Source organism: Triticum dicoccoides, chromosome 3A, assembly GCF_002162155.2.
Source record: "Triticum dicoccoides isolate Atlit2015 ecotype Zavitan chromosome 3A, WEW_v2.0, whole genome shotgun sequence".
Taxonomy (NCBI): Eukaryota; Viridiplantae; Streptophyta; class Magnoliopsida; order Poales; family Poaceae; genus Triticum; species Triticum dicoccoides.
The window spans coordinates 617,430,024-617,452,832 of record NC_041384.1 but is presented as its reverse complement, the minus strand read 5'-3'; the positions used below and the strand labels follow the sequence as shown (position 1 = coordinate 617,452,832).

Genomic DNA, 22,809 nt, shown 5'->3' with positions numbered 1-22,809 from the left:
GCCACGGGCGTCGAATCCACAAAGGCATCGTGTGCTATTGAATAGAGTCATGTTCACTTGTGTTTGTGTTCCGAATGATTCAGTAGACTCGTCCAGACGGAGAAGCACGAACGAGCAGCCCATGAAGGCACACTTTAATATTAGGCAGGGTCACAATCATGCGTTTATTGCGCATGGTCGATGGTATTACACAGGTTCATGCTCGCCTGCGAGACTCAATCAGACGAAGATGCACGGGCGTCTAGCCCACGGAACTGAACCTTTGTCTTACGCACAGCCACGCGCGTTTACTCTATGAAGCACAGAATTGCCTATATGAGAGACACTCATTTTAAAAGCTTATTTCTTTGTATTTAAAAGCACATACGTGAAGTCGATACAGACACGGTTCCGTACTGAATTGCGTCACGCTTCTTTCCTGATAAAGTCTCTGTAGCCACGGTTATGTGCGTTTGTGACTTTCTGTATTTTAGTGATAAGGGTCGTAGACACGGGCATCAAATCCACAAAGGCATCACGTGGTATTATATAGAGTCATGTACGATTGTGTCAGTTTTCCGAATGATTCCGTCGACTTGTTTAGACGGAGAGGCACGAACGAGAAGCCCATGGAGGCATACTTGAGTATTTGGTAGAGTCACGTTCGTGCGCTTACTACAGAAACATAACAAATTTGGATTCAGATGTGAACCCTCACTGTTTACTTTGTGAGGCAATCAATGACCGATCCAAGAGACATTGTCCTTAAAAGCATGGGCAAGAACTCTCTGCAACCACGGTTCTATACCAAAGAGCCACTGTCAAACGCATGAAAGTCATGCAACGAGGGCCACACATCTAGTAGTAGAAAAAGCACTTTATCAGCTGGCGTTGCTCCTTTTCTACGCGCACAGTAGGGTGGCTGTGAAAGGCACGTTATTCAAGCAGATAATTTTAATCACAATGCCAGCACAAGGTCAAAAGCATGGACAGTGATACAGGTACATATATAAGACATGCACCGTCGTACATACAAGACAACATGCTTACACATGCAGCGCACATCTTTCCACTGAAACATTAAATCTACTTTATGGCTCTTAACCTTGGTGCCACAGCATTTTATGGTCCTTCGGCCTTACAAAGCCGCAAAATCAAACATTTTCTTCATGACTGTACCCAACATAAAAATAGACAAGCCTACACACGGTGCAAAGACTACAACGGTAGTCTTATAAAGTTTACATAAAACCCAAGCTCAAAAGAACGCAACAACAAATAACTCCGTACACCTGGTCAGCTAACACAAGGCCTGATTTCAGCATCCACACCTGAACGGAACCATCAAATCCAGGTATTCAAGACTCATCTTTCTTAAATGCGGACGCGCGTGGCTGCAACTTGATGATAATCTAAGACGTGCATGTTTAGAAGCCCTTCTATCCCACTCCAGAACCCTTTGTTGCTTTTCGTAAAATACTCCCGTGAACTCTGCAGGAGGGGAGGTAAACTTAATGGTCATGGTCTCTAGTTCCTTTGCACTAAAAACAAAAAACATCGCAAATTCAGCATAACTCCCAGAGCGAACATAATCTTCCAGCGATACTGTCTTCAGACAAAAGTCGTGATGTTTGAGAAACTTCTGGTACTTACGATGCCATTTGTTTTTTTCACCATGAGAAATCAATGATCCCTAAAATATAAATGATAGGTTGAAAATACTTAGCGTCTATAAAAAGAGATACAGACCATCAAAAAACCAAATGCAACAATTAGTACTACCACCTCCGTAACAAGAAGTTAGACATAGACTTGTCTATATGTGGATGTATCCAACAATAAATCATGTGTAGGTACGGGAGCACCAATTTCAGTCAAAATTAAGACTAGCATTTCAAAAAGGAACGAGTACTACAGAATGCAAATTTCTGAAGATCATCACCTCAACAAACAAGTTCTCTAGTTTTGGAAAGCATTGCAGCAAATCAACGACAATGTCCACCTTATAATAAATGTAGATAAGCAAGGTCTTGACAGATTGACGCATTGTTGTCAGATTGACTGCCTTAACACCCTTGATGAAAAATAACAGAAGATGGATCACAAAACTAATAGCATAAAGGTTGGATGAAATAAAACTTGTTTCCTCGCAAATAAAGTTAAGCTGGAAGTATCATAAAAACTCAATACCTCAAGACACGTCAGACGACATGGATACGGTTCAGACGCAGAGACAGCGGTTACCTCCAAGTCCTGACTCTGCATGAAGAATACAACAAAGACCATCAAATTAATAGAACAAACATCGGAACAAGTACAGCTCTGTTCCAGTATTAAGGAAAGTCAGTACCACAAGACGCTTCGAGGGAGACACAAACACGAATTCACCCAACGTCTCCAGTTTAGGTGCAGAGACAATGGTTATCGAACAGTCGTCAACCAGACAATCAACAATCAACCGTCGAAGCGAATGGGCATCCTCAGCAATGAGTTCCCCATGTGGACAACAAATGCCAATGCTTACAAGGTTAGATGAGTTTATTGTGACAACACGACCTCCTCTATTGCAAACAAGCAGGAGAGACTCAAGTGCAGGGCAACTAGAGTGGATTATGCTTTGCAGCGACGAGTCTGATATATCAACCTCCACAAGCGAGAGTCTTTTCACCAGTGGTAGCTTAAGCGTCCCTACGTAATTGTCTGCTATTTGGCAAAGAGCAAAGCCGAGGGTGTGGAGAGAGGTGGAAACCCGAAACACGGACTCCGGTGCCGAGGGCGTAGTTGAAGTGCATAGATCCATTAGAGTTACCTCTTGCGTCAGAAATTCTGGGAAGAGATAATAGAACTCAAGAACCTAGATATTGTTCAAATTCCAGGATCAAAGCCACGCATCAACAGTGGAGGGCCTGCATTGTAGGTAGCACGCCGGAATAGAGAGGCGTCTAACCAAGCCAGCATGGCCGGACAGAATGGATTCCGGAAGACTGACAACAGGATTTCGACAGAGCCGCGTTCCATAATAGCATTTACGAACGGGCTGATTGGTGAAGGCGCACAGATGAGATATGGTCTCGATATGAACTTTTTCACCATCGTGAAAAAGACGAGTGTCAGAGATCTCGCAGCAGTCGAGATTCAGAGGAGCGATGGGCCACAAAGGACGCCAGCGACGAGCGAGGATTCGAGTACGGATGCCATCCTTGATGGCAAGACGAGAAATGATCTCACCTAGGACACCGTCGGCGAGATCGCTGATGCGGTCCGCACGACATCCCTCTTCTTCCTCATCGGATCGGGAGGGAGCACGGTCGCCGCTTCCATCCCCTCCAACGACCAGCACACCACCATAAAGGGGCATCGCCGGTGGCGCCACTCTCGACCTCTTGATGCTACGAGCAGCGCTTTCCATCTCCACCTCCGTTGCTGGGGTGGCGCCGCCCACGACTAGTGCTCACCGAGGTGGATTTGGAGAAATGGATTATAGCTTGTCAATCCACGAGACGCCTTAAATACCCACGATGGGGAGCGGAGGGGTCCAGATTAATTACTTCTTCTATCTTTCTTTCTGACAGAGGGGCCCGGGTTAGGTACTACTCGTAGCAACTCAATGGTAGGTGACTGCTTCAAACATTAAATAGAACCATGACTTTCAAGGTAGGAGATGCACTATTGCACACACAGACCAGGCATGGGGCGTGCCCGTCCGTGTATTAATTATTTACGGCACACATTCAATAGAAGAATCTGTTTGACGCCGGAAGCATGGTTCTACAGTCATCTTGCCTCTATGAGAAGCAAAATTTCCCACGGACACGTTCACATTTAAGTCAATAGAAGATTCAAGGCCGTGCCTCTGCTTTGCAAATGATTCTGCTGAAACGCTCCTGTCACGGCTTGTCTCGTACCAGACACATGGTACGGCTTGGCATTGTCACGTACCAGACACACGGTCCTGCCTTTGGCATTGTGACGCACTATTCTACATGCCACACAGGCATGTACAACAGTTCGTGTCTACATTCGTGTCTCTTTGTGTTCCAGATAACTCCATTGACTCTAAAACTAGGAGAGGCACAGTATGGAGGCCCAGAGAGGAATGCTTGCGTTTTACGCGGGATCACAATTATCACAGGCACGGGAATGAAGTGCCTAGAGGCATGGTATGTGGAATTACATAGAGTCACGCTAATCTTAGTCTTACGCACAGCCACGGGCGTTTACTCTGTGAGGCACAGAATGGCCTATACGAGAGACCCTGTTTTTAAAAGTGTATTTCCTTGTACAGGCATAAGCACGTACATACATTATGGAGGCACGGGCGTTTACTCTGTGTTTTAGTTTCAAAGGTCACAAGCACGGGCATACAACCCTCAAAGGTCTTCTAATTACATAGAGTCACACACAGAGGTTTTCTAATTGTATTCACAATGAGTCGGTGAAGAGGCATGGTTTATTCTTACCCGGAGTCACGATTGTGCAATTATTACGGAAACCTAATAGAAATGGATAACTGTCCGTGTTACAATTGTTTTCGTTGTAAGATTTTAACTCAAATGCACGAACCGTCAAGTTTGTCAGTGTTTCAAGTCAGAGGTCACCTTCGTGTCTCTTTGTGCTCAAATGCATCCATTGATCTATAACCAGGAGTGGCAAGGTAAAGCTGCTCAGGGAGGCATGCTTGTGTTTTATGTGGAGTCACATTTGTGCGTTAATTGCGGAAAGCAAACGTGCGTGTTACAATTAAGTCACTAGAAGATTCAAGGCCGTGCCTCTGCTTTGTAGATGATTCTGCTAAAACGCGGACAAAACCAAGTGAATGAAGTGATGGCAGAACCACGGCTTTTCAAGAACGAGACACACAGTCCTGCCTTCGGCATTGTAAAGCACTGTTCTACATGCCACACACAAGCACGGCCATGATTCCACGTGCCTTAGTAGCAACAGCAAACATCGTGAACCTACTGTCAGGCACTATATCCATTTGTAAAAACAGAAACGCAACCACAATTGTGACCCATTGTGTTTGAAATCTTTGCATCACAGAAGCACCGCGTGAAGGCACATGAGGCACGGTTGGACATGCATCACAAGCACGGTTATTTGAACTACTTACAGTCATGCATTCATAATAGAAGAACATGTGTTAGAACAGGCGAGGCACAGTTACCACGAAAGCCACGGTTATGCAGCCCAGAAGCACAACCCAGATTCTGTGCTTAAAAACGTATTCGTTCCATAACGGCGGGCGTGACCATGCAACCGTGAGAGTCACGGTTGAACACTCACCGGTGGCATGGCCGTGGCTGCCTGTGCCCTTAGGTTAATTTTATCTCTCTGTCACGCAGCAGAGAAGCATGCTTGTATGCTTACGACATCCACGTGCAAAAACTGAGGCGGCTGCGGAAAATAACAAGGAAACCTGTGCCTCTGATATTTTCGTCCGCACAGTAAAAATATATAAAGAAGCAAAAGGCATTCTTATTTAAATTTGTTTTGTTTCTATAACTGTAGCAAATTAACTTACAACCCGTTCTTATAACCACAGCACAAGAAAATAAACAATCCCAACCAATTTCTTGCTATTGCATCGCTCCACGTGCGGCCTTGTTTTTGAATGTTCAATGATCCAGACTTCCTTCCCGACCCTTGTGCAAACCGACCCTTCTGCGTTGCTATTCAACCTATTTACCTGTAAAATTAATATTCATACATAAAAACAAAGTGAAAGATTGCAGTCATCACTATTTTTTCCTCACGTCTTGTTTAAGCTGCATTATTACCTTTTAATTTTTCTATTCATACTGTTCTCCGGTACCAAAAAGTCTCCACTCAGACCTTTCCTTTCTGGAAAGGGACTACGCAGATTCCGTGCCTTGTCCCGGGCTTCCCTGCACGCATTCTGTGTGCCTGGCTTGTGTCATGTTTGATTCTGGCGTAGATGCAAGACTTTGGTAAATGCTCCCTGCTGTCAGTGGGGTCGTTGGAATTGCTGGCGTCTGACGTCTTCCTCCTGGGCTTGGAGTGCATTGTCCTAAGCCGTTTGATGTCCTCGATGGTGTTATCGGTGTTGTCAGCCATTTCATTGACCTTGCCCTCTTCTCCAGCCGCGATTTCCTCTTTTCCTCTTCAATCCTCATCCTCTCTTGCACTTCTGGGTTATCCGGACAGTCTGTTTTCCTGTGACCCTTTTCTCGACAACGGCCGCACTTGGTTGCGGCTTTGAAGCCTTTTCCTTTCTTCTCAGAACCAGCTTTGATTCGATGTCCTTTTTTCATAACCTTTGAGCCACTCATGGGAGGGTTCTTGAGAGTTTCAACAAGAATGCCTGTGTCTGGTTCCTTGGCAAGTGCCGCCATGACTTTTATTTTCATGTCTACCGTACACTCACGTAGCACAAGGTATGCCTTCTCTTTTCTGCATGCATTTGAACAGATATCCGTCAACTCAGTGTAAGCGAGGCCGAATCTCATAGTTTCATCGTCTTGTATGCTCATGCTATCACCTTGACTTGTAGACAGAACTTTCAGACTCTCTGATAGATTCCGGGTCCATCTTGGGATGACAAAGGATTTTGGAAGTTGATCAACCATGCCTGTTTGGTCCATCACCTTAAGCACATGGCAGCACTGAATGCCATCCCTACTCATTTTCTTGCAGCTGCAACTGTATATTTATTTTTGCTCATCCACATCTACCCCGAACTCAGACCTATCAAATTCCTCGCTGGGATAAGGTCTCCACACTTTATCTCTAGGATCAATAATCTTTTTTTTAAATACTGTCTCCCCTTTGTCAGATCAGAGCACTTGAAGTAAGTTCGGTTCCGTAGCTCCAGCTGGAATTTCCTGAAAATTTCATTCGTGTATACTTGACTTTCTTGTCTTTCAATCGGAAAACCCGTCTCTAGTGATGGCGCCTTCTCTTCTGTTCGGTATCTTTTCTTATCAAGCGTGGCGAGGCAATTTTGCTAAATCGTGTGATATGCTTCAACAAACCTTTTTATAGTGTCCGAGTGGTCGACGTAATTCTTCCACATAGAATTCGTGCTCTCACTGCAAGTGGTTGTTGACGAGAAAGGATAGAAACAGTCCTTGAAGTAGGCCGACACCCAAAAAGTTCGGAGTTCCCATAGCGTGTTCAGATGTTTGTTTTCTTCCGCCTTGTGCAGAGAAATTGCTGCTTTCCAGGCACGCTCAAACTCGTCTTGATCTAGTGAGTTTTTGACGATTCAAAATATATCATCAGACATCCCTAGGTGCTGCGCAAACACTACTGCGTTATTTTCCTTCAGGTTCTTCCTAATATTCCACCAGCAGAACCTATGCCTCGTCCTCGGAAGAGCTTCCTTTATTGCAGTCTTCATCGCCTGGTCCTGGTCTGTTATTATGTATTTCGGCTCTTTACCTCCCATTGCCTCAACAAACGTGCTTAGGAGCCACTTGAACGACCCTATTTTCTCATCCTTCAAAAGGCCTACCCGAAATAGGACGGTCGACCCATGGTTGTCGACACCTATAATTGGTGCAAATGGCAAGCCATATATATTCGTAGAGAATGTGGTGTCAAAAGACATGAAATCTCCATATAGATCATAATTCATCTTACACAGGGAGTCTGTCCAGAACAGGCTGCGCACTACATTGTTCTCTGTCTCTTCCACATGGTGGAATCCCGGCCTCTGCCTCTGCATATCAGCAAACAGTTTCATGGTGTCTGTGATATCAGTGCCGCGCTCTCCAGCCCTCTCCCGGCATGCAATGTTGCTTATGTCAATCGTGTCGAACATAATTTCTCGCCTCGATTTCCCCATGGCAGCAAAAATCTGCATAACCTTCCTTGGTTCTAACCTCGCCTTCTGCAGCACTTGTATAAAGAATTTCTCCTGAGGTTTCATCTTCTTATAGCATCTCATGAATTTCAGCATCCAATCAGATGGGTGAAGCTCGTGGTTGTGCTCTAGACGCACGTTCTTCAAATACCATTTCCTCCTATCTGTATCCCTCTTGGCTGTTATTTGGACTCGGCAGCTTGTCCGGATCAAGCAGTTGCTCCTTATCTCCTTAACATGTCTCTCAGTTGTTTTATTTTGCCCTTCCTTGGTGCACTGAAAAACCTGCTTGTCAAGCTGCTGATCATATGTCGATCTTCTGCTCGTTGATCGTTTGGCAGCAAAGCCAACCTTTCTAGCATATCTACAGAAAAAGAAAAAGCACTCATCCAATGATCCAAATACCATACCACCTTCTGGTTCGACCGCTTCGGTGACCTCCTGAATTGTTGGGTATATGAAATCTTTAAACATGTCATCCATTTCTTTCTCTACAATGGTCGGCAGCGCCATGATGATTCTGTCCACCGTGTCTTCGTTCATCTAATCGCATTCACTTCTGACGACATCAATCTCATCACCAGCCACAGGTCCACTTACAGCGGAGCTGCTACTGCTCTGTTGTTTGTCACGCGCAGCAGAATCGTTTCTGCATGCCACAACCAAATCCATAAATGAGTCTGCCTCTCCAATGTTGGATTGTGCAATGCTGCTCCCTGTTTCTCCGACACTCGAGCAACCAAGGGACTGTGTTGCTTCTACCATGCAATCCGTGCTGGCACTGTACGCTAATTGCTGCTATGAATGTTGCGTTTCCTTCGAAATGGATGGAGAACTATGAAATTTCATTCCCTCATCTGTTATCCCCTCCGCCAAATCCTGAACACATGGCAAGAAACAGAATTAGATATCCAGAGTAGCATATGGATTTTTTTTAATTTCTAAACAAAAGATTTATATGACTCATCAGGGCTCATATGGTATACCAAAACCAGACCCGTGCCTCTTCAACGAGTATAAGCAGTACACCAGAGGCACTGTTCACATCACGAATGCGACCATGCTAGACACACATCTGCACAAAGAGTCACAGATGTGCTTCTGTTTACACCATACAACCGGAGACGCACAACAACATCCTATATAAAAGAACAACTGCACATACAGCCGTACAAGATGGACAGTCGTCCTCCTGTTCTCCACTTTACCCTGTTCTCCCATAAAACTATTTGTGTGTTGAATTTGAAAAAGCATAGTTCCGACATCACCTTTGTTTTCACATGCCTCTCTTGTCCAACAAATCTTGGCGACAACCTCCGTGCATTGGTGATTTCGCTGACGACTTTGAATGCCATCGGAGATCCTTTGGAAGGACCCCTCATGTTGAATGCCACAGTAGATCCTTTCAAAGGACCTTGCCTTATGTTTTCATCAATTTGTGGACTACCACGATACTTGCTTCCTTCCTCGTACACCTGCGTGTGGAAGATACTGCAATTTAAATATACCAGACGAAAACAAAGAAAAAATTGCTCACAAAAAAATATACATTTGCTTTAAATGTTGTTGCACGTTCGTATATGCTGTCACCTGTATTGCTTTCTGATTCTGCTGTATGGTAGAGCTTATTGCTCCTATGTTTTATTTTGTCGTTAGGCTCTTCTTGCTTGTGCAAACCGTACCGAATCCTTGAACACCAATGCTTTTGTTGCCAATGATCCTTCTACTTGCATCAAAGGAAATTTTGTTACCCTGCACCTCTTCATTATGACCGTTTACAAACGCTGGGCCGTCACAACGCCCGCTCTGCGCCTTTGTGGGCATCTGTGCCTTCAAACCAAAAAATAATGAGATGCACGTGTGACCAAAGCTTCCACATACGTTAAAACCAGCGTTTGATATTGTCGTCGTTACCTGGACAATCTGCTTAGAGGAGTCTCTGCTGTTTAGAATGCTCCTCTTGGCAGGTGTCTCTTGCACACCATGCTCCTGGTTGGGGCATTTGCCAAGAACTTGTATCTAACTCTTGACTCCAATTATTCCAGCCCGCATGGCATGTGCGTGTTTGACAGCATCTGCATCCTTGATCTTCTTCTCGTTTTGTAGTAAAAAAATTTCTTCCACCTCTCGATACTCAACTGCAAAGTAGATGCACATGGTAAACAGATATTACAGCATTCATCCAGGATATATAAATCATTTTTGTTGTTGTTAATGATCTACTATTTGGTGTTCTCAGTGGTGACACCTTGACAGCAAACGTCCCAGGAATAAAAGACCAAACACTAATGTTCAACTGCCTTACTATTACCTGCCTCCCATAATCCTTGCCGATGTCATTCAAAGACCGACCGTCCCTGTTGTCCTGACCAGATGATGCACTCCTGAACATCTGCCCCGAAAAAGAGACGTAAAAATTATAAAGGTTATAAACCTGCAGTATCAGTGTTGAAACTTTTCAAAGTCGTTATCAACAGAGATATATATTTCATTAAACTACAACCTCAACCAAAGTGAGATCCTCTCATGCTAATTTTCTTGTGTAACACTTAACACAAAGATAACCATGAAACCTAACAAAAGTAACAACCTCGTATTACAAGGACGAGAGGATACAAAACAAAAAACAAATTCAAATCAAAGCTACAGTGTAAAACTAAACAGTCTTATTCTATGAATCCCGACCACAACAAATTCATTAACGAATTGAATCTCGTGTATCAGGAATCGCCACACAAAAGGTGCGTTGATAAATTTTTTACTAACCTTTGATTGCCAAATCTTATGCGCTGACTGTTCGGAAGTCACACCTTTCTAAATTTTGGGGGGATCTGCTTCACTGCAGTTTGTCAGCGATCCCCTTCAATGATTTTGAATCTCGGAGAGAGAGAAAAGAGAAAGAGAGAGGGAGAGAGAGAGAGAGAGGCTACTTCGTTTTTTGCATGCAGGAGAAGAATAACCTGATAGGTGGGGTGAGTTTTGCGACGCATGAAAGATGGGCATGTTTTTTGGGCATGAGGAGATGTGGTAGGTCGACTTCACTTGACCATCCACGACACTGACAAGTGGGCTCTCAGTCACTAATTCCTCTAAGTCTCTCATTAACTTGTGGGGTCAGCCTTATATGAGTCCTACGAGGAGTACCTCCATCTGAGGTGTGAAAATGTGGTAGGTGGACTTCAAGCTCATACTGACATGTGGGCTCTCAAATAGTTCCTCCAAGTATTTAACTAACTTGTGGGGTCATCCGCAGATGAGTTCCAGATCCCTCTCCATCTAGCATCGGTGGCGACAGGCAAGCTCTCCAAAGGAAAGCCAATCCTGATCCCTCCGCAAAGTTCGCTCATCACCGAAAAATTATCGGTCTCCTTCATATCAATCGCCGTGGATCTCCTGTTCAGGTAATCCTTTTCATTCTCGCCATGATTATGCCACTGATTCAATGTTTGAACAAAAAAAGTACCGGTGCTAGCAATTCCGCGGGCTGCGTACACACCGCATGTGCGCAACACAGCAGGTGGGGCGCGATTTGAATATCGGTTCCGCATCCAATTATCTTTAGCTGGTCTGTGCTCAAAATGTTGCACCGTCTTAACAGCAGAGGGGTTGCGGATTTAAAATTAGGACTCAGCTAACCTCACTTTAACCATGCAAACTGCATGCTTGCGCCGTGGTTTTGCTAACTTGAGTTATATCTCCAGCCATGCAAAACTTAAGCACTCGTCTTAGCTAACCAACTAGAGACAGGTCAAATAATTTGTATAGATCCGCAATCTATAGCAGATATCCAAAGGATTTACGTCCATTTTTGCAAAGCAGTTACTAACTCAGAGTTAGAACCCGTCTTAGCTAACCAGCCTATTGATGATAGTCTCACATGGGGTGCTAACAACTGTCTTACATAGCTGACCTGGTAACGATGGCGTCTCATGACCTCTTATGTAGTGTTCGATGAGATGGATTCCACCCCACAGCTGTCGGAGACTCAGTCTCAGTCTGTCGATGGCACGGAGATTGTCACCCAAGATTTCATGGTTCATGACCAACTAGAGACAGAGAGACTAAGGATCGAGTTAAAACATGCAACGCACAAAAAGCTTGTTGAAGAGTAGAGGACAAAGAAGCAGCTTGCTGCCTCGAAGTAGGTGTTTTTTATCATGCATCTCGCGTGTGTCATTGAAATTTCTTTGGAAATCAATGCCTCTCATTCTAGCTGCATTTTTAATCACAGCTTAAATATTTATCTCTGTTTTGCCGACTCGGCGTTTATATGTAAGCTTCTGCCAGAAAAAGCATGTGGTTAAACAATAAATTTGCTAAAGGTCATTTCTTATATCTGTCCGCAGAGCTACTGCAATGGGTGAATACGAAGAAGAGTTCAGCACAAAACTTTGCTTCCAGAAATTCATTTCTGTCTATGGAAAGCTAACAGAACCACAAAAACATCTAGTCAGAGATATTGGTTTTGGGTACCTACTAGATCTGTGCTGTCGCGAGCTTCCATGGTGTTTCGTTCGCTGGCTTGTCCGCTATTTTGATTGCCCTTCCAGGTGTTTCATACTGCCTAGTGGATACATATTCCTTATCAACTTGTACACCGTGCACCGGACTTATGAATTCCACTGGGCGGGCACAGTATCCCTAGAAAATGCTCAGAAGCTTTCAGATGTCAGGTTAAGTCTGAAACTCGGTGTGCTGGGCATGCTACAAACATCAGAGAGTTAACTGATCTAATAACCCCAGAGCTGACAGGAGAAGTGTTTCAACGGGTTTTCGTGATGTTTGCAACAGCGGTATTTCTATGCCCAATGACATATGACTGCGTTAGCCCCGACTATTTAGCCGCTCTAGAAGGACCAGCAAGTAACATATCATCATATGATTGGTCCAATGCTGTCACAGAGAAACTGGTGACATCACTCCAGACCTTCAAGGACAAAGGATTCATAGGCGCCCTGTGTGGATGCCTCCTGATACCAGTGGTTCGTTCACTAACTTGTACACTTCTTTATACCGACAAGTAGATACAAGAACATGATTAAATTGTACCTCTTCCTCACTTGCAGATAACGTATTTTGAGTACCTGGATACGAAGATTATGGACCTGGAACCTGACACTCCTGCAAGACTTGTCATATGGGACACAGAGGCCGTTAAGAATTATGCTAACATAGACAGCCTATCAACGGAGGACGGAATTTTTGGGAAACACACGGTAAGTCAACTTTTCATCATTTTCCTTTGGCGAACTTTTCGACTCAACATAATGACTTACCTGCCATATATTAACTTAACTTGACTGTAATTTTTTCCTTCCACATGACAGCTGAAAGACATTAGGCGCACACCTTTCCAGCCACCGCCTGGCTTTCAGGCGCCATTTTTCCAAATGAGTCCCAGACTAGAAGCCTACATAGAAGAATTTGTGCCTCAAGAAAAACTTTGTTCCGTAAGTGATTTCCAGCTTCTGCACATGATTTTATGTTTGAAATGATGTTCCCTAAGTTTTTACGAAACAGATACATATCCTATTATGTTCATCCAGACAATTTCCTATACTACGTTAGCTGTGATTTTGTGTTAAAACCAGAAGTGCTTCCTATAGGACGTTAGCTGAGCTTTTGTATTAAAAATAGAAGTGCTTCCTATAGTACATTAGCTGTGCTTTTGTGTTCAATATAAAAGTGCTTCCTGTAGTACCTTAGCCGTGCCTTTATGTTAAAACCAGAAGTGCTTCATATAGAACGTTAGCCGTACTTTTGTGTTAAATATAGAAGTGCTTCCTATACTACGTCAGTTATGCTTTTCTGTTAAAACCAGAAGTGCTTCCTATAGGAGGTTAGTTGTGCCTTTGTGTTAAAAACAGAAGTGCTTCCTATAGTACGTTAGCTGTGCTTTTGTGTTAAATGTAAAAGTGCTTCCTATAGTACCTTAGCTGTGCCTTTATGTTAAAACCAGAAGTGCTTACCATAGGACGTTATCTGTGCTTTTGTGTTAAATCCAGAACTGCTTCCTATAATACGTTAGTCGTGCTTCTGTGTTAAATATAAAAGTGCTTCCTATACTACGTTAACTGTGCATTTGTGTTAGATATACAAGTGCCTCCTATAGTACGCTAGCTGTGTTTTGGTGTTAAAACTAGAAGTGCTTCCTATAATACGTCAGTCGTGCCTTTGTGTTAAAACTAACAGTGCTTCGTATAGTACGTTAGCTGTGCTTTTGTGTTAAAACAAGAAGTGCTTTCATATAATACGTTACCCGTGCTTTTGCGTTAAAACTAACAGTGCTTCCTATAATACGTTAGTTGTGCCTTTGCGTTAAATATAGAAGTGATCCCTGTAGTACGTTACCTGTGCTTTTCTGTTAAAAATACAGGTACTTCCTATAGAATGTTAACTGTGCCTTTGTATTAAATATAGAAGTGCTCCCTATAGTACGTCATCCGTGCTTTTTGTGTTAAAACTACAAGTGCTTCCTATAGTACATTAACTGTGCCTTTGTGTTAAACAAAGAAGTGCTTCCTATAGTACGTCAGCTGTGCCTTTGTGTTAATTCTAACACTGCTTCCTACGACGGGAGATCAACCATGCTTCGTAAGGTAGGTCGAATGCGCTCTTTCAAGGAATGTGTTCACCATGATTCATGGACTTTGTTAGCTGCGCTTCCCGCAGCACACCATGTGTCCTTCTGTGCACATTATTCCATGCCCTTTCTGTAATTATTGACACAATGTACAGTAGTTCACAAGATATTTTTAATTTTCGGTATTAATAACTTATTTTCATTATCGGTGTTAATAATATCTGATGGTTTTTCTTTCAATTCCAGGCCAAGATGAAAATTGACAAAGTTATCAATGAAATGTACATAGAACTTTTCTCGCGGTTTCAACCAGTTCTCGAGCAGAAATTGGAGAAGCTCCTTTCACTTGGTAGGGATCTTAGTGCTAAAGAAACCAAGACCAGAGACCAGGGCGTTTATTGTAACTTGCAACAGGACAACTCACATGAAAAAGAAACTTTTTCATCACTCCCTTCAACAGATTCTACGCTTCCAAGTTCTAGCACGACAAGCAGTCAAAGTTCTTCCAGCAGTGGCTCAACTAGTGTCCTTCACGCCACATCATACTCCCTGGAAAATTTAAAGGGTTGCTGCGATACCCCTGACCCAGAATCCCAGAATCCGTACGACAAAGAGCAGTCCCAAATTCGTCTATCTTCACACCTAAAATCATCAACCCAAATTAAGTTGCTACTGGAAGTGAACAGGATCGACCACAACAAAGTGGACATTGATGAACAAGCCAAGATTCATCTGGACAAAGTACATAACCATCTGCACAACTGCCTTGATGGCTTGCTGGTCCATGAGCCATTTGTGTCAACATCCGAGATGCTGGAGAGCGGGGCAATTATAATGACAGGTGAAAATTCATCTGAGTGTTCTGTACCGATTAAAACCCAAAATTCTGCTGGAGGATCCGCAGACCACAACTCTCTGACAAGCCCACTGGAAAAACTCTTGGAGGAAACAGCAAAACCTACTACAACAGAAACATCAGCCTCGCACTCAGCGATTGACAAATAATTACTGACTGATCCAATCTCAGCAGATACACTCGCAGCACCTGTTTATCACGTTGGGAAAACGTCACCAGCTACTGCATGGTCCAGCGGATCTGACAGCGCTCACAACAACTCTTTAACCAACACAAAAAGCCTCACTGTATCCCAGCCTGCACAAAAATCAAACAATGTCACTGGACAACGTTCTTCTTTGCTACAGGAGGATAAGGTCCATCTTGTTTCAACTTTGAGTGATGAGAAGAACATTGCTGAAACAGAACGCACAAGAGCTACTTCCTCTCTTCCTCCTACAGTAGAAGTCCCCACTGATTCTGCTAGCGGTTCTGGCTCAGTACTGGAAACAGGAAAAACAATTCCATCCACTAGTGATGCTCCACTGGTTGCTGCACCATCTGTCAATGCAGAAGACAATAACATTGCAGAAGAACATGAACAGTGTATGAAGCAACCACCTATTGATCCCACAGACAACGTCCCTATTACCACAAGCGCACATCCGCTAGAACTGGAAAAACAAATGGCACCTCACAAGAGGTCCTTAAAGCAGTCAGAAGATCCAGGTAACAAGAGTACAGCGCCTCCTATGAAAAGAGTTAGGATACTGGAGCCTCCACATAATTCAACAGAAACTGCAAACAACCAATCTCTACAAGCTGACAACCACAAATGCCTCATTAGTTGTGGATTCATTGATGATGATCAAATATGGTCTGACCCATCTATCTATGAACAACTTGACAGAGTCATTGAACAAAAAAAGAAACAACCCTTTCATAACCAAGTAGCATCACAAGAATGCCAACCTGATACTGTCTCACACTTGGCCAATAATTCAAGCTCCTCAGCTAGATCTTCCCTTTCTAACTATCCGGAGCCACTTATACCCAGCAGATCAGGATCATTGTCAGGCGGTAGCCACCCCCACACAGGCCTTTGATACGTCATACTCTACAGGTTTAACTCAATCTGTCTTGTCCCAAAGTTTACCAGCAACTCCCTTGTCCCAGCACTACAACCAACCAGCTCCTAGTATCAAAAACCACTTCTACCGACATCCAGGTGCTCAGAATAACGACGGTTCAAACAAAAGCCAGCGCTCACCATATGCGATGAACAACCAAAGTCACAAGCAGTACCAGCAACAAACCAATGTCCGTGATCCCCACTACCCCCAACACAATGATGCTTAGAATAACAGCACTACACGGTGCCAACAACGCCAACCTCAAGAGCAGAACAATCAGCAACCACACAGAGGCAGGTCTAATGGGCAAAGTTACAATGCCTTGCAACAACAGTTCAACAGCATGCAGTGTTCCTGACATCCTCTCCAGCATTTTCCAACAGATATTCCTTCAAGCTCAACCGGTAATCCAACTGTCAGAACATTAGAACTGCACATGCAGCACCAACCACAACGCCTAATGTTCCAAAGAAACAACAATTATAATGAGGGTCGTCTGCAAATTAGTAATGGTCAATTGAACTCCAGTGGTCATGTCTTCCAGCCTCACCAACATCATTCTGAGCTAGAACAGACTCGATTCACTGACCAAGGAAATGACCATCAAGATCACTGCCAACTTTTGGAAATAAGAGATTCCACAAACGAGGAGAAAGAAGTGTATGAAATAATCATCGACAATACGCCAGGTATCAAGCAAAATGATAGGTAATGAATTCGTTGTTCCTGTTACAGTAAAGTTTTGGTCCCTTCGTTTAATAATGCAAATAGTTTCATCTTATCTTTAAAAAGAAAATCTTACGATTTAAAATTCATTTGTTTTTTTACAGCAAGAGGATATTCTCCGTCGATCGACGTTGGGCCGATCATCGAACTTTAGGTTTGTCAATGAAGGTATACGGATATATCCACTCATTCATGGTCGATGCTTACTCAGCATTGCTGATGAAAGAACAATTCTACGCAATGCCAGCATTTGTGCACAAGCATATAATGTACATGGACGCTTCTGTAAGTTCTTTCTTCTCATAAATAATAATAACAAACCACAGTTACTACTACTACCACACTGAGTGACACAGCTACAATTTTCTGCAGGACAAATTTAAAGTTCTAGGAGCAAGCACAGAACTACTCAAGGAACAGATTGTGGAAAAAACTATTGGGTACAGACTGCCCAACAAATGTAACATCGTGAGTTCACCCTACTGACTCTATCTGGCCAGTGTTCGTCTTTGATTCTACAAGTTTTTCTTGTTACAATGATATTATTCCTTGTCAATTGTTTTAGGTCTTAATACCTGTGAGAAAGGATCCACATTTTATCTACCTCGTCATCGTGAATCTTGCAATGCGTTGCTTCGAAATTCTATGTCCTTACATCAATTGCGACGGTATAAAGGAACACTCGGACATTGTCATCGAAAACTTCAAGAGATCTTACCATTCTGCTTACAACAACTATCCTCACACCATGGCCTCCTTTCATGTCAAACCTGTGCAGAGTGTATGTAACTCAGACAGAGAGTAAGTTTATTTTAACTATAGCTCTACCTCATTTAAACCATGCATCTTTTTGTTCCACTACACATCCCATAACTACTGTTCACCTTCTAATCACAGACATTAATGCTCTCAATTTTCAGGGATGACAGTGCTATTTACACCATGCATTTGATGCCGCTCATTAACATGAATAACAATTCATTTTTTATCAATAATGTAAGTTCACTCCCATTGACAACACATCAACATACGTTCATCCAAGCCAGCTGAACATTAATTTTTGCAATAAATTTTATTAATTTGCACGGTTATGTGTTTGCAGATCCATGTGAAACGATGAGAGAACAACTAACTTACAAAATGATAACATCCAACTACAACACAAGACATGTATTTGAGGCATTGAGCATCGTCCTCGACAAGTACAATATCCGGCGGAAAAGAAGAAGAGTTGAAAGAAGATGACTACTGCTTAAAATTTGCCTAAATTTAACTGGAGCCATCCGAACATTGTTTTAGCCAGCCATATCGACTCATATGTAATCACAACAATGTTTCACCTATTTTTGTGTCCGTCCAAGATATCTGCTATGGATCCCGTTAAACACAGCTGTGCGTTCAAATGGTCAAGCCTTAAATTCCTGAACAGCAAACATTTACAAATAATAATCGTATTTTTTTTCCAAAAGTTCTAAACATGATATTCAACACATCACTTCCTTTGCACTAGAACACCACTCACTTCAATAAGACATAATAAAAGAAACAATTGAAACACAGAAGAAAAACACTATCAATTCGTAAGCATCTGACAAAGGAGCTAAATGACTCACCTCTAGTAATCCAGATCATAGAGGCACTGTCGTGCCTCTTATCCACGTAGAACGTGCCTCTCTAACCACGGACAACTAAGCTGACACACACAAGTGCGCCACCAGCTAACACAGGACTGTCCCCTCTCTATAGCTTAACACCGGTCCCTCCCCAAGCCAAATGAGTCATGGAAGCACGACCGTAACTCAAGTTAACGAAAGAAGAACCATCCTCTGTGATAGACGACTAAACTGAAAAAATACCAAAACAGAAGAACGACCGTGCCTTCAACTGTAAAATGTCCGTGACCTCACAAGTTTCAACGACGAGTCTCTCTCAGCAAATAAGTGAAAGCAGACGTTTCGAAGGAAAGGCACGACCATGCCTTTGAGTAACATCGTAGACGTGCCTTTCCGAGCGAACCTGTAAGAGAAAGCATTTGCGAACAACAGACAGAACTCTGACTCAACATAACATAGCACATGCCTCTACTAACTAAACAGACGTGACTTCAATAGCAGAATAACTACAAATATTACAGAACATACAACCATGACAATGACTCATACTAACATAATGCAGTGCCTCTCCGAATTTAATACCGAAAGGAAAGATAACGCCTCTAGAACTTTAGCTGACGTAGTCATCGAAATTGTGTGCGTAACTATAAGCGCCGCGGAGATGAGGATGACGCGCTCCAACAAGAACAAGAGGGAAGAAGAGACGAGAAGGTGCGAGGAGCAGTGATGCAAGTGGCATCGGGTGCACTTACCGTGCGTGTGGCGTGGTCTGCATCGTTAAACCATGGGTTGAAAGAAGCTAGAGCTTACCTCCCGCCACTTCCCCTCTCGAATTTTGTTTAGAAATGGTAGTTATCCTACATTCATTCAGAGGAAGAAAATTGCTCGGTTAATTAAAGAAAACCATGGTCGCCTTCACGGCCATGCCTTTCAAAAACAAAGTACCACCACAGTAATAGAAAGACAGAAACGCAACCGTCGATAACACAATACTCCCAGAGCAAGTATCACACTGGATTACCGTGCCTAAAATGGAGAACATATACTGAAACAGACAACATATATTGAAACAGACAGCAAAGTGAGAAAATCTGAAGAAAAACCATGGTCGCCTTCACGGCCATGCCTTTCAAAAACAAAGTACCACCACAGTAATAGAAAGACAGAAACGCAACCGTCGATAACACAATACTCCCACAGCAAGTATCACACTGGATTACCGTGCCTAAAACGGAGAACATATACTAAAACAGACAACATATATTGAAACAGACAGCAAAGTGAGAAAATCTGAAGAATCTTAAACACACTCAAGCTCTGCATAAAACCATTTCAAACACACAACCACAACCATATATTCAATATAAAAACAACCGTGCCAAACACAGTACAAACACAAAGGAAAAGTAAAGCCCCTACCTGTCAGTGAAGAAGCTAGCAAACTAATAAGACCAGAGCGTGCCTTGCCTAAAACAAAAACAATGCCTCCCTGAACAAACGACTGTGCGCTACCTAGAATCACGAAAGTGCACATCTGAGTGCTCCTCTTAATACATCTCATCTTATACCAACTCATAGCAACAAATCATGGAGAAAAATATTCTTGAACGCACCCAATCAAGGAAAACAAAATGGAACAAAAATAAACTTAAATTTCCAAACTGGTCAACTCCATCCGGTTCAAAATAAAACAACCACAATTACAAATTCATCAGTCTATGTAATACTACCCCATACAATAACTACGAAATAACCAATTAATCACACAATCCATCATGCCAGCACTTCCAACCGGACTACTCCTCAGAAACGTCCACGCCATCTGAAATCAGGAAGACATCGACGATGCAGGATGTCCCTCATCGACAGAAACCGGCGGTATAGCTCATAGCTCACATACCCTTCCTAAAGGAAAATCAAATTAAAACATAAATATACAAAAAAACAAGTACTGTTCTAGCAACAAAGGCAGAAACTAACGAAAATGAAACCTTCACTTACAGTAGCTCCATATTTCAGGTGATCAAATCTAAGTGGCTTCCAATCCCAGTAGTGACAAAGAAGTTCTAGAAAAGATGACTCCAGCTTCGAATAAGATTCATCAATGATGGCTCCTGCTAAGTCCTCCATGGAGTCCCTTTCTTTGCCGCCTTTGATCATAAACTTCTCTTGGATGTCGATATGGTACCCTTCTGGAATTCTGATGAAATCTTGAAAAATAGCATCTCTAATATTCCTGACGCTCACACTAGAGAAAGTTATACCTCTATTCTCAAGGAAATCCTTCAAGGCAGGGCACTCCGTCCTGGCCCTGTAGAAGTGATAGAGCAAAACATGATTCCGCATAGCCACTAGCATGATAGCGACTTTTCTACGCCCGTAAAAATCCTTTCGCGTGAACTCCATGCCGAGACCAACAAACTTGTGCTTCTCCTCGCGCAACCAGTCCTCATACAAGCGAATGATCTCCTCCACCTTACCAGGCTCGTTGGTATACCACACGTCGAGCTTCGTGTTACCATCGGCAACTATAGAATGGTACTCGGTGGTGTTCAAAAAGTCGCCATGGCAACAAGCAGCAAGGTGCCAATGGAGATTCCTAAGACCCTGCGACAAGGTTGGGGAGTGGCGAGGAGGCTGGGAACTGTCTGATGTTCTGTGGCTACAATACGACGTGAAAACCTCACAAACATGGCCAGTATTTAACCTTGGCGAGGGACCTTTGAGTTACAATACACATTAACGTGCGAACTAGGAACAGCGAATAGACAGTTGTGCTTCCGAAGCTCATAAAACCATGCACTTCATAAAGTCACGACTATGCACAAATAATTGATGCCATGCAGAAATCGAGGAGCCTCTAACTTTATTTTACGGTAACTGACACACAGAATAGTCACATCGAACAGCCGGCACATCGGTCATCAATTCCTCCTTTGAAAAAAACCACCAACGGAAAAATCCAATGAAGCAAACAAACAGTCAGCCGAATGCCTTAGATCCGAAGGCCAAAACTCATCTGTGCCTCATCTAGATAGATTCACAACATTTGTCCCTCTATAGTCAAGGCTGGTTTCAGGTGAGGCCCGGGTATGCCGGCACAACACGCACATACGAGTCTATCAGGCATGAGTGTGTAGGCGCACGACGCACATACGTGTCTATTCCACAGGCACGTAGAGATACAGGCAGCAACTCGCTGTAAACACGTGAATGCATGCAACAAAGGCACAGAAACGTAACCTCTACATGCACGTGCTTTGTCTTGGCAAGGCACGAATACAGCCTTGCAATTAACATCCTCGAGCCACGACTAGACACCCTGTGCGTATAGACATGGAATTGCAGCTTTTTCGACGCACAAGCACGGTTTTCGAATTGGCATTATCGATGCACATATACAAATCCTCTACATACAAATCATCTGGATGCAAAAAAGAGAGGTGGCAGAGGCATCGGTAAGAACACTCTGTTCGAGAGGCATGGTTGCAAACTCTCAAAAGGGGCGGCCATGTGACACCGCAGACACATAGACACGTGAAGTGTATCATATGAGGATACATCAAATACAATCACCGAATCAACGGTAGAAGTGAAAGAGCCACAGTTTTAAAGTGACCAGAGGCACGGACGTGTAGAAGCACGGGCACGACGAGTCACAGCCACCGCATCCCCTCACGGACAGGCATCTACCACCATAGGCACGTAGAGTCACAGCCAGCGTGTCTCCTGAGACAAGCGAATGCAGGTATAGGACGCACAGAACTGCAGCGTATACACGCACGGAATTACGACTTTTGTCGCACAGGTACGGCTTTCAAATTGGCATTCTCGAGGCATGGATACAAACCACCTGAACGCACAAAAGAGTGATGGCAGAGGCACGGCTGTGTAGTCTGAAGAGAAACTGTCATGTGACACCACCACATAGAGACCTCACGTGTGTCACGTGAGGTGCGGTCCCGAATAACACAAAGATAGGAAACTGAAAAATATTGCCTTGTACGTTACCAGACGTGCATCTCTTGTGCGAATGTGTAAAACACAACAATACAAACACAAACAAACAGTGGTGAATATAAGCCAAACAAAAAAGACGCTTCTACCAGACA

General features: G+C 43.3%; 1 pseudogene; it reads right to left on the bottom strand.

The window, feature by feature from the left end:
* Window positions 1-5,834: 5,834 nt before the first annotated feature.
* On the bottom strand, window positions 5,835-10,957 carry LOC119272675 (annotated as a pseudogene).
* Between the last annotated feature and the right edge of the window lie 11,852 nt (window positions 10,958-22,809).